General features: G+C 54.6%; 1 protein-coding gene across 1 annotated transcript in view; it reads left to right on the top strand.

Moving 5' to 3' along the window:
* Window positions 1-11,850, top strand: part of LOC147018208 (uncharacterized) — a 239,752-nt gene extending 227,902 nt beyond the window's left edge. The window contains exon 2 of the mRNA XM_085897698.1: window positions 8,936-11,850. The gene's annotated coding sequence lies outside the window, so the exon portion shown is untranslated. The remainder of the gene's footprint in view (window positions 1-8,935) is intronic.
* Window positions 11,851-13,510: the final 1,660 nt, after the last annotated feature.

The raw sequence follows: 13,510 nt of genomic DNA, 5'->3' as shown, positions 1-13,510 counted from the left end.
CCCGGGGCTTTCAACAACCGCCTCTCACTTAATCTATTGGTTCTACCAACCAAGATTCCCGTCGCCTGTGTTGGTGTCTTTTCAAATTTGGGCCTTGCCCTCCAATTTCCCCTCGTACCTTCGCACGGTCTCATGGCTGGGCCGCGTGGCTCACTTGGCAGGAACTACCCTCTTCCGATTCTCCAACTATGGCACCCCCGGGCCCTGCGGCTGTCTCTGAGCCTACCAGCTCCCTAAAAGCTGGGGAGTGCCCTCCATGGCTACTCCCCCTGGATGCTCACGTGGCAGGCTGGTGCCACGGGCCCCTTTCCCCGTGTGCCCGTGCCCACGACACTGCCCACGTCACTGCCCACATGGCTATTGGCACTACGGGCCCCGCATCATGCGGGCCCACCCGTGCCCACTACGCTATCCCGGCCCCTCTTGGACCCTTGGCCTACCGCGGCCCACTAAGCGATACTCACCATTCGCAGCCACGCTCCCAGCCCGTCAACAGGACTCCTGCACCCCTCCAAACGGGTTTCGAGCCTACATTCGCACCAATAGCAAAATGACCTTAATTTTGTCAATTTGGCTAACCCACTATCTGACTTTACTCTGACCCCGGGGTCCCTTGAGTGGGAATCACTCCTCCCCCCAATCACTCATCGCACCATGCATACCACATCCACTCCATTCACTCAGGCCCGCTGGCCGTCACTCACTCATCAAGTACATTTTTTTCCTTTTGTTTTTCTCAACTCATTTCATCGCTGAACACTGCCATTCTTCTCACTAAATCCCTCAACTAACTTGTGCTCCCTTGTCATCCCTTAAACTACTGCACATCCTTTTAACACTACGTAGCTAAGCTACGTCCCCTCTACACATTCAATGTCTGTCCGTGTCTCCAAAAATCATTTCCCATCCTAAATCTAAACTGACGTTCCTCTAACTAATCCATTCCACAGGCCACATGAGGACTTGTCCCTGCCCCATGAGGCCGGTCAAACTAGCTAACCCTTCCCCCTAACTCGTTCCTTCCTGTGCCCCAACCACGGGGGTCTTCCACCCCTGCCGAGGAATCCTGTTTACTCGAAGTGGTGAGGCTTGCTTTGCTCTCTTTTTTTTCTTTTTTTTTTCCCATGTGCACCAGCGCGGCAATTCGCAACCTGCGCTCTTTCCCGTGACGTCATGGCAGCTGTTCTCATTTCTCGCACCTCGTCTTTTCGAAGGTAACATCTGACAGAGATTCCCCTCCTGCCGGATTCCAACCATGCAGCCACGACGTCACCCTGCGCATTCCCAAGCAAACCTCGCGTTTCGAGGGGTTCCCCACGCGAGCACATGTGCTCTGCTCGTCCGTAACCCATGCCGCGGAATCCCCGATGACGTCACTCTCACCCCGGACCTGCGCGATTTCTCGCGCAAGCCGGGGTACGCGTAACGCAATGGGGAAGCCGCTCCGCACGCTCTGCGAACAGAACGTGTGGCGCAGGCCACATGGAGCTTTACATACACGCTCGCCTGGAGAACCCGTCCGATCCAAATTCACGATTCCCAGCCTAACTTCTGTCCGTCTGCGGGATTAGCTTGTATCCACCGCGGGCGTTTCCGGACCGGATTTCACTCGCGCAGGCGGCCTTGTGCGAAGCACAGCACAGACCCCGCACGTGCTGCTGTGCGAGTCCGGCACGGTCACCAAAACAGCAACGGCCGCTATACGGCCTTTGTCCCTCGTCTGGCGCCGTCTTTGTCGCCATTCAACACACGCACTTCCGCGTGCCAGGACGCTTACACACCTTACCATGAGACTTTCACTCGGACATGTGGTTGCGTGTTCTCGCATACCAACCGCCATCTCCCTTTCATAACGCGATCTCACACACGCGGTTTCTCTCACACATCGTGCTTCTTTCATACACGACCTTTCACTCACGCACGCCATTTTACCCATGCTATGCATGCGTTTCAACACGCATTTCGCCACACTTGTAAGCACACACACCGGGACAATCACGCTGAGAATTCGCGCTACCACAAGCGCTCCCGGGGCCTCCATACACCCAAGTTTCGCGTGTACCCGTTCACAGCACTCGCCCCCCCCCCAACTCGCAAAGCTCGACCGGACTCACCTTGTCGCGATCTGCTTCAAGGGGGCATATTCCCTCCCCTTGTTCCTCAAGAAGGCTATCCTGCTGCTTGTACCGGGCCACGACACATTCCCCGAGCTCCCCCTCATTGTCCCTCGCTAACTCCATGTGTGTGTGTGTGTTCGTCTTTAGTTTCATCCAATTCACCCTCTATCTCCCGTGTCTCTGTTTCCGTGACTATTTGCGTTTCTGTCACCTCTTTTGTTTCCTTCGTCTCCATTATTATTTCTGCCGTCATTCCATATTATCATTTCCTCTACCTCCTCCATTCCCGTCTCTTCTATTTATTTTCGTCGTCCTCTCGCGTTCATTAGTTTCTCCCTGGATCTACGTCTCTGTTTCCTCCTTCGTTTTATTTAATTCATTCTCGACTCGGTCTCTCTCCCGCGTCTCTGGCAATACTTCTATTTCCTTTGTCGTCTCCCTTTGTGTCTCTGTCAATTCCGTCACCTCGTTCATTACCTGGGCAATTCCGCAGTTAGTAACGTTACATTTTAGGGACATTCTCATTATTTAGATAAGAGTCCTTTCTCTATCTGTGGATGTAAAGTCTCATTAATGTCACCAGAGATCAACCTAGTCTAGACGTAGAACAGAGCAAAGAATGAAATCATTTCATGAAACATTCTAGAAGAAAGAACTGCTTTTAATGCCGGTTAGTAACGTTACAAAAAAGGACCATTATGTTGTGCGGTTTTGCTGGGGACACTGACAGGGAGGGGCGCTTGTTGTTGGGGGTGTTCGCGCGCCGCTGCTCCTGCTGCCGCGCCCATTACGGATTCTGTGTTCGGTTGTGGGGAATGGTCAACCTGCTTGGTGATCTCGTCCTGGGCCATCGATTCGTTTAATTCTAAATCTATTTCTAATCCCTCCTGCCCCCGCTCGCCTTGAGCTGCCATTTTGTGTAAAAATATAAAAATAAAAAATTTCAACGCTCGGAATTTAATGGGACCGGAGGGTCACCTCACAGACCCTTGATCCGGTTCCGTTAATTTGGTTTGGAGAAGGATGAATTTGAATCCCACGTCCTGACAACAGTGTTGTGGATTTCCGCCCGTTCGGCGTGCGGGCGGCCGTTTTTAGCCAAATCGTGACCACGTGCCCACCGGACGGGCAATCCAGTCGCAGCTTTTCGGATCAACGCCGAAACCCAGCTACGGGTGTTGTTAACCACACCATAGATCAGCCAACTTTTCTGTCCACGTGCTACAGGGTTGATCTCCGAATTGTCGATGTACCTAATTATTCGCGCAGACAGAAATGCCAGGGATTTACACCTCAACGGAGCTTGCACGAAAGCGAGCCGCTTTTAAGCAGCTCGTTCCGTTTGCGATTTGCTGAGCGGTTTTATATCGCCAAGCCCCATCAGACCAGATGTACGTTTTATCGGCTCTTAATCAGCGAGATATTTATTCCGAACGCAATTATGGCAGTTCAATGGAGGAAGGGACGCAACGAGCAGGTGAATATTCAAACAATGGGGGTATTTATTTCCAATGCAGGCACGTATGCAATGAATGGGGGTAAGGGACAAGACACGGGCAAAAAGACCTACAGCCGTTGTCTATTCAGTATGTACATGCACTTATAACAATCATACTTAAAGGACAAGGCGCCACAGACTTCCATGCAAAAACCCAGAAAAGAAAAGGGAGGACAGGGCCCGTAAGCCTTTAATGTTCCTCGGAACTTGGAAGACCGGAGGAGCTCCGCGAGGCCGTGCAGGTTACCTTGTCGCCCTGGAGACGACTCGATGGGTCTTTCGGTCGGCGACCCTCCGTATGTCTCGTCGTCTACACGGTAGCTGGTGTAACGGCGGCTTGGTTGGTCCAGGCCTAGCCGTGCGGCCTGGTCGATAGGGCTTGGCCGACGACGCCTCAGAGGAGCGAACGGTCCTTGCTCTTTTGGAGTTGATGCTCTTTTAAGAGCCCGCTCACTCCTCAGCGTCGCTCGGACCGTCCCGGGCCCCGATCACTTCGGACTGTTATGTCGCTGGCTGGCGACTTCTCTCCTGCCTCCACCGACAAACAGCTCTGCACTGCACTGCAGGCTCGACCCGACTGGACTCCAGGCTCCAAACTCCACCGGACTCCGATGACCGAGCTCCACTCCAAACTCCAGAGCTCCACTCCGAAAAACTGATTTCTCGGCGTTTCAGCCCAGCCTTTTATCGGGTTCGGGGGTGGTGTTTGGTCTTTCACCTTCGACCCTTCATCCCCGGTTGGCTCCGCCCCTTTTGTCATTCTGATCTGATCTTGCCGTCAAACACGGACGTGGTAGGAATCACCTGCTTTTGCTCCAACGAGGAAGTCGTGTTTGTCGACGGAGATGTTGTTCGTTTGTGGATGCCGTTGCTGGCGAAAAGATGGCGGCACTGTGGAGATGATGGTGAGGAGATGTTGTTCGTTTGTTGAAATGGTTGTTGTTGGTGAAAAGATGGCATTGTTTGTGGAGATGATGGTGAGGAGATGTTGTTCGTTGGTTTAAATAAAGATATCAAAAGAATAACGGCTAACTCAAAGATCCACAGCCCGGTGCACGAATAATTTCCGTTCGACATTGGTTGGGAAATCAACCTGGAACACACACTTACCGACATAACTGATCTCTGGGAAACCTGAATGGTGTTCTGTGAATTTCCACAAACGTAACAATATATGTGTATATATATTGTTGTGGTTACCAAATTCGCAAACCACCATTCAGGTCCCTTAGGTGAGGTATCTCGGTAAGTACATGTGTAGTTAGGCCCAAACCCGTTGTCTAGTGGGAATACATGTCATTTATGCGTGCTGCGACTCTTCAGGATAGCCGTTTTTCTTTTACTATCTTTATTTTGGACCAACCGCCATGATTACCACCACAACCACAACATCAACCACCAACCACAACGCCGCTTCACCACAACCGCCACGACCTTCCCGTCACACCTCGCAACCGTAGCATCGCCACCGTTCTTGCCCCGCTGTGGGTACCGGTGTTGGACTCGTGCAGGGCGCGCGCCGAACAGCGTGTACAAAATCACGGATTTTGTGCTTCAAAAACGACACATGCCCACTTTTTGCCGTCCAATCGGTGAGCGAGGGGCGATTTGGCCCCGCCTCCAGGACGATCGATATATGCAAATTTGTGGATCAAAAAGCCTTCACGCCCACTTTTTCTCGGGCCAATGGGGAGCGAGGTGAAAGGTCAAAGGGAGGGGGTCAAAGGCGAAGCTACGGGGGGATAAAAGGACCGTGTTCGTCAGTCAGGAGAGTCGGTCGGGAAGTTAAGAAGAGGAGAGTCGGAGAGTCCAAAGAAGAGTCCAGGAGAGGAGAGTCGGAGAGTCTAGAGGAGGAGAGTCGGAGAGTCCAGAGGCGGAGAGTAGGAGAGTCGGAAGCAGAGGGTCAAGACTTCGCGGGCGGTGGAGCTGCTCGTCGTGTGCGTTGGAGTCGGAACGGAGGGGACGAGCTGTGGAAAGGCGGCGACACCAGACGAGGGGGTGCTCGCGTCGTGCAGGGAGCTGCACCCGAGGGAGGCCGACAGCGCGACCTGGCCGAGGTGGAGACGCACACCAGGGATAATAAAGATCCTCTATACCCCGAGCATCAGCAACCCCCTCCTGTTTTCCCCCGCGCTGAGATAGTGCGACCAAGGGGGCCCCTTTCCCACCCCCTGCCAGACACTGCCCGCGAGGCCCGCGGGGTTGGGGCGCCATCGCCGCTCCGCGTCTCATCACCAGACGGGTAGGCGCGACCCGGTCTCGGCCTCAGGCCCGCCTCATCCTTGAGGGTATTTCTTTTCCTTGGTTTTGGGTATGTGTTGTCGGCGCCGTCTGTGAGGTAGAATTGTATAAGTGTTGCCGTGTGCTCGGTAGTCGGTATTAGCTCTGCATTGTTTTCACTTTTACATTTGCTTGTTGTGTAAATTGCATTGTGTCTTTTCTGTGTGCATTTGGTGGAATTGAATATGTGTGCTTCCCGTGTGCCGCGAATAAATACGCTTTTGTGTTGAACTGTTTCCCGCTTCGCTTCGTCATTTCTCCCATTGAATCCTCATCTTGCTTCACGTAAAGGGTTGGTAGTGGGCTGAATACGCCCGATAATTAATCGAACCGTCGAGGTCGACGATAACACCGCTCGGTTATTCTGATAGTACGGAACGGGTCGCTTAAGTGGCCCGTGTCCGAAGTCGACCTGCGGCGAGGTGCGATCGCCCGGTCTACCCTCCGCGTGGGTACTTAGGTAGGTCAAATTTGGCGAGCAACCCTATCCCACGCGGGGGCTGATTGGCTCGATCGCGGTGAGACCGAAAGGTCCACCCGTGACTGGTTCCCGGCGTTAGTCCGAGAGGGTCACGACTGGATTGTCCGTCCGGTGGGCGACGTGCCGCGATTCGAGTTACGTGGCCGTCCGCACGCCGGCGGGCGTGAATACCGCAACACTGGTGTCAGGTCGTGCGATACAAATTCATCGCCCTCCTCGCGGCACTGGTATCGGAGAACAGGAAAACGGGCTCTCCTGTCTCCGGCTAAATTCACGGGAATCGGTCCAGGGGTGAGAGAAGCGACCCCCGATTCCCTCCAAATTACGAGCGAGCTAAATTAACCCTTCACGAGAAGCAAGATGGCGTCTCAAGGCGAGCGGGAGCCGGGGGTATTAGAAATGTATATGTGTAGTAATGTAGAATCCATGGTCCAGGATGGAATCCCCGAGCAGGAAATGTTGATTGTGCAGGAACACGGACTCGCCCAACTGAACCCAGGGCCCGAGGTGGGTGCGGCAGCGGCCGCGGTGTATGACACCTCCCCCCCCCTCTCCACCAAGACCCTTCCCCAACCCCTGCCGAAACGGCTCACTCAAGCGCACCCGACGTGGCCCAGCTATGCGCCATGCTGGCGGCAATGACAAATGAAATAAAAAACGAAATGAAAGACATGAACAAACAAATAAACGAAAAGATGGATACAAATACAAATGAAATGAAAAACGAAATGAACAAGCAAATAAACGGAATGGAAGCAAACATGAAGGAAGAAATGAAAAAGTTCCGGGGTGAGACACAGAACATGGGCCGATGCCTGCAGGCGGGCATGAAGGCCGTGACAAAGGAAATAATAGTTGAGACAAGGGAGGTAAAGGGTGAAGAGTTGGCAGAGACACGGGAGATAGAAAAAATAGAGGAAAGACTACACGAGGAAGACGGGGTAAGTGACGCACACACACACACAGAGGTAGTGGAGGATAATGGGGGTGAGCTGGCGGACTGGGTAGAGACCCAGTGCGAGCACCTGGATGGCCTCCTCCAGGAACGAGGGGAGGGAGTATGCCCCCTTGAGGTGAGTCACGACCAGGTGAGTTCGGTCGTGCTTTGCGAGGTTGAGGGGAGGAGTGCTGCGAACGAGTGCACGGAGAGCTTGGGGGGTGTAGAGGCCCCGGAGACCCTTGTGGGGACACGAATCCCCAGTGTGGTTGTCCCTGTGTGTGTGGTGCAAGGTGTGAGTGCGTCCCCGTGTGTGGAAGCGACCCCGTGTGTGAGTGGTGTGGTGGCGATGGTGCCAGAGTGCGTGCTTCCCAGCACGCCGGGTGTGGATGGGGCACCGTGTGTGAGTGAGGCCGTGTGTGTGAGTGAAACGGCCAGTATGAGTGAGGCACCACGTGTGAGTGGTGTGGTGGCGATGGTGCCGGAGTACGTGCTTCCCAGCACGCCGTGTGTGGATGAGGCACGGAGTGTGAGTGAGGCACCGCGGGTTAGTGCCCCCGCGTGTGTGGGTGAGGCACCGTGTGTGGAAGAGACCGCGTGTGTGAGTGTCGCCGTGTGTATGAGTGAGGTACCGCGGGTGAGTGCCCCCGCGTGTGTGGATGAGGCACGGAGTGCGAGTGAGGCACCGCGGGTGAGTTCCCCGCACGCGTGAGTGAACGGCCGTGTGCAAGGTCGCTGTGTGCCAGGGAGACCGTGTGTGTGAGAGAGCGGTATGAGAGGGAGATGTCGGTTGGCATGCGGGAGCACGCAGCCGCGTCTCCCCGTGTGAATGTGATGGAGTGGACTGTGTGCGTCGTAACACGCAGGTATGCGTGTGTGGAATGGAGGCGACGACGGCGACATGTAAAGAAAGAAAGCCGAGTAGCGGCTGTAGTTGTTTCGGGGACCGTGCCGGGTTCACCCAGCAGTGAGCACGCGGTTCGTGCTGTGCAACGCACGAGACCGCCACGTGCTCGCTTGCGAGAGTGAAGTCCCGGTCCGGAAACGCACGCGGTGGATTTGCCGATCCCGCGGACGGACAAAGTTTAGGCAGGTAAACGGATTTGGACCGGACGGGTTCTCCACGCGATCGTGTGTGTTAAGCTCCAACGGGCAAAGCACATGTGTTCGGGTGGGGAACCCCTCGAGACGTGGGGCTTGTGTTTTTTTTATGCGCACGGTGACGTCATGGCTGCACGTGGGGTTGGAATCCGGCAGGAGGGGTATCTCTGCCGGATGGTACCGTCCAAGGAGGGACGAGGAACACGTGCAGCTGCATGACGTCACGGCCAGGTGCAAAGTGCGCGAGCTCTGAGTTGCCGCGCAGGTGCTGCGCATGAAAAAAAAAAAAGACAGCAAGCCTCACTTTCGGGTGCACAGGATTCCTGGGCAAGGGGTGAAAGACCCCCTTACCCGGGGCACAGGATGGAAACTAGTTAGGGGGAAGGGTTAGCTTAGTTAGACCGACTTCATGGGGCAGGGGTAAGTCCTCATGGAGTCCGTGGAATGGATTAGTTAGAGGGATTGTAGCCAGATTTAGGTGGGGAAATTGATTAAAGAGATTAGGAGACAGTGACAGACAGTGAATGTGTAGAGTTGACGTAGTTTAGCTACGTAGTGTTAAAAGGAACGTGCTACTAGTTTAAGGGACGACGTGGGAGCACGAGTTAGTTAGGGGATGTAGTTAGGAGGATGGCAGAGTTCAGCGGTGAGTGTGTTGAAGAGTTGGTGAGTTGTGAGGCATGTGCTTGGTGAGTGAGTGAGGCCAGCGGGTCTGTGTGAGTGGAGTGAATGGGGAATGCATGGTGCGATGAGTGATTGGGGGGAGGAGTGACTCCCGCCCAAGGGACCCCGGGGTCAGTATAAAGTGAGTTAGGGGGTTAGTCAAATTGAAAAATGGAGGTCGTTTTGTTGTTGGTGGGAAAGTAGGCTCGAGACCCATTTGGAGGGGTGCAGGAGCCCTGTTGACGGGCTTGGGAGCGTGGCTGCGAAAGGTGAGTATCGCTGAGTGGGTACCCCGGGCACCAGACTAGTCAGCCGTGGTAGGCCAAGGGCCCATGGGGGGCCGGGATAGAGTAGTGGGCACGGGTGCGCCTGCTTGGTGCGGGGGCCCGGGGCGCCATTAGCCGCGTGGGCAGTGTTGTGGGCACGGGTGACCCTCGGAAAGGGGCCCGGGAGGCCGGCCTGCCACGTGTGCGTTTCAGGGGAGGTGCCATGGGGGGCACTCCCCGGTGTTAGGGAGCTGGTAGGCTCGGAGGCAGTGTAGTGCCCGGGGGTGCCATAGCGGGAGAATCGGCAGAGGGTCGTGCCTGCCAAAGGGAGCCACGTGTCCCAGCCAGGAGACCGTGTGAGGGCACGGAGAGAAAATTGGGGGGCGAGGCCCGAAATTGTAAGGACACCAACACAGGCGACGGGAATCTGGGTTGTTAGAACCAATAGTTTAAGCGAGAGGCGCTTGTTGAAAGCCCCGGGGTAGTTTAACAGTTAAATGGTTAGGGTAGATTAGGAAGTGTACCCCTCCGCACCATCCATCCCCTCGCTGTCGTTGTGGGCCGCTGGACCCACTTTGGTTATAGATCGCCGAACTCTGGGGAGGCCATTCTGAGGCTTGAGTTGGGCCTCGACACAGGACATGAGCTCTCCCTTATTCCCCTCCGGGAAGGGAACGTAGGGGTTGGGAGTAGGCTAGGTGACAGGATAGGTTAGCCGAACAAGGACGATAAAGGGGGTTAGGGGACGATTTATAGTGGGGAAGTAAAAAAAAAAAAAAAAAAAAAAAAAAAAAAAAGTTGGGGCTAAATTGGGGTTTGACAAATTAAGGGAGTGGGTATGTACAGTGACAGGCAAAGGCGATAGGTGGGAGGGAGACAGGTAGGTAGGTCCGAGCCCGCCTTCCAAGTGGCCAGCACCACCGCACTCCCTCCACCAACCTCCACTGAACGGCAAGAGCTGGCCAACTTCATCGGCTGGCCGTGTTTTGCTTCAAGGCGGAGGCCGGCCAACTTCATCGGCAGCTGTTGTTTTGCTGCAAGGCCTGTGCCATCGGCTGGCCGTGTTTGCTTCAAGGCCTGTACCGGCCAGTTCATCTGCTGGCTGTTTTCTTCAAGGCCTGTGCCGGCCAGTTCATCTGCGGGCTGTGTTTGCCTGCAGCGGCCTTCTTCTGCGGGCTGTGTTTGCCTGCAGCGGCCTTCTTCTGCGGGCTGTGTTTGCCTGCTACCTTTGCCATGCCATGCCCACTGCCCACGTTCACCAGCCCCGTTCAATTTTGCTTTGCCCCACCCCCCTGTTCATTTCCATGTGCGCCAGGATCAAGGCAACAGTTTGCAAGCTGCAAGAACTGCCCTGTTGGCAGCTACAACACGGGCCTGCAGTGGCGGCCCGTGCACCGTGTTTGTGTTCACCCATCCATTCGTTGTGCTCATTGCGTGTGCCACTTGAGCTGGCACGGAGACTGCGTTTGTGCAGCCCATGCACCGTTGTGGTTCACTGCGTTCAGTTCAAAAGGGAAGGCCTTGGACTGCGTGTGAGCAGCCAGCCACGTTCCCTGTCACCTGCATTGTTTGAGCCAAAGACTGCATGCGGGCAGCCTGGCTCCCTGCTAACTGCTTTCTTTTTGCAGAGTTCAATGATCCTGGGCCATGGTTTAGTGTAAAATTTGTAAGTTAAGGTTAAGATGTACTGTAAATATGAGTGCGCCCCCGGCATGTCTGTCTAGCGCCGGCAATTTTATTTAAGTCGTCCGTGTGAGTGAGTTTGTTTAGGTAGTTACGCAGCCCTCAGGTTATTTATTTTGGGGACACGAATACCATGAATGTCGCACTCAGGGATCCGTAGGTAAAATGTACTAGGGGAAAACTACACATGATGGCACACGAAAATTTGACGACTCGGGACGAGTCTGTAAAAAGGGGAGGGGGTAGTGTTGTGGTTACCAAATTCGCAAACCACCATTCAGGTCCCTTAGGTGAGGTATCTCGGTAAGTACATGTGTAGTTAGGCCCAAACCCGTTGTCTAGTGGGAATACATGTCATTTATGCGTGCTGCGACTCTTCAGGATCGCCGTTTTTCTTTTACTATCTTTATTTTGGACCAACCGCCATGATTACCACCACAACCACAACATCAACCACCAACCACAACGCCGCTTCACCACAACCGCCATGACCTTCCCGTCACACCTCGCAACCGTAGCATCGCCACCGTTCTTGCCCCGCTGTGGGTACCGGTGTTGGACTCGTGCAGGGCGCGCGCCGAACAGCGTGTACAAAATCACGGATTTTGTGCTTCAAAAACGGATCAAAAACGACACACGCCCACTTTTTGCCGTCCAATCGGTGAGCGAGGGGCGATTTGGCCCCGCCTCCAGGACGATCGATATATGCAAATTTGTGGATCAAAAAGCCTTCACGCCCACTTTTTCTCGGGCCAATGGGGAGCGAGGTGAAAGGTCAAAGGCGAAGCTACGGGGGGATAAAAGGACCGTGTTCGTCAGTCAGGAGAGTCGGTCGGGAAGTTAAGAAGAGGAGAGTCGGAGAGTCCAAAGAAGAGTCCAGGAGAGGAGAGTCGGAGAGTCCAGAGGAGGAGAGTCGGAGAGTCCAGAGGCGGAGAGTAGGAGAGTCGGAAGCAGAGGGTCAAGACTTCGCGGGCGGTGGAGCTGCTCGTCGTGTGCGTTGGAGTCGGAACGGAGGGGACGAGCTGTGGAAAGGCGGCGACACCAGACGAGGGGGTGCTCGCGTCGTGCAGGGAGCTGCACCCGAGGGAGGCCGACAGCGCGACCTGGCCGAGGTGGAGACGCACACCAGGGATAATAAAGATCCTCTATACCCCGAGCATCAGCAACCCCCTCCTGTTTTCCCCCCGCGCTGAGATAGTGCGACCAAGGGGGCCCCTTTCCCACCCCCTGCCAGACACTGCCCGCGAGGCCCGCGGGGTTGGGGCGCCATCGCCGCTCCGCGTCTCATCACCAGACGGGTAGGCGCGACCCGGTCTCGGCCTCAGGCCCGCCTCATCCTTGAGGGTATTTCTTTTCCTTGGTTTTGGGTATGTGTTGTCGGCGCCGTCTGTGAGGTAGAATTGTATAAGTGTTGCCGTGTGCTCGGTAGTCGGTATTAGCTCTGCATTGTTTTCACTTTTACATTTGCTTGTTGTGTAAATTGCATTGTGTCTTTTCTGTGTGCATTTGGTGGAATTGAATATGTGTGCTTCCCGTGTGCCGCGAATAAATACGCTTTTGTGTTGAACTGTTTCCCGCTTCGCTTCGTCATTTCTCCTATTGAATCCTCATCTTGCTTCACGTAAAGGGTTGGTAGTGGGCTGAATACGCCCGATAATTGATCGAACCGTCGAGGTCGACGATAACACCGCTCGGTTATTCTGATAGTACGGAACGGGTCGCTTAAGTGGCCCGTGTCCGAAGTCGACCTGCGGCGAGGTGCGATCGCCCGGTCTACCCTCCGCGTGGGTACTTAGGTAGGTCGAATTTGGCGAGCAACCCTATCCCACGCGGGGGCTGATTGGCTCGATCGCGGTGAGACCGAAAGGTCCACCCGTGACTGGTTCCCGGCGTTAGTCCGAGAGGGTCACGACTGGATTGTCCGTCCGGTGGGCGACGTGCCGCGATTCGAGTTACGTGGCCGTCCGCACGCCGGCGGGCGCGAATCCGCAACAATATGTATATGTATGTATGTATATATATATATATATATATATATATATATATATATATATATATATTGTGACGTCCACGGGACTTGAACAGTCCCGCCAACGTAGAATGAGCCGAAACGATGGAGGCGGTTTATTTATTTATAACCCAAACATGGCGGTTCTAATCGCTCTACCGCAAACGGAGAGGAAGGTGGCACGAGTCACTTTTCACTGAGTTGATGATGTTTATTTGTTTTTATTATTACCAGAAATAACAAGACTCGGCAAGAAGAGGGATCCGGGGCGATTCGACGGGATGGTGTGGGATCGGGCGTGGGGAAAAACACAGACAATTCCAATGAATATACAGTTCTCAATCCCTCTAAGGTGCCAAGCACACACACACACACACACACAGACACACACACACACACACAGTAGCTATTTCTCGTGGTCAGGCTGGACCGTGGTGTGGACGCAACTGTCCCTGGATCGGCGTCGGACGAGCTGG

This window comes from Eptatretus burgeri, chromosome 10, assembly GCF_056783735.1.
Source record: "Eptatretus burgeri isolate ZD-2024b chromosome 10, Ebu_testis_v1, whole genome shotgun sequence".
NCBI classification, from domain to species: domain Eukaryota; kingdom Metazoa; phylum Chordata; class Myxini; order Myxiniformes; family Myxinidae; genus Eptatretus; species Eptatretus burgeri.
This window is presented reverse-complemented; position numbering and strand designations above follow the sequence as displayed.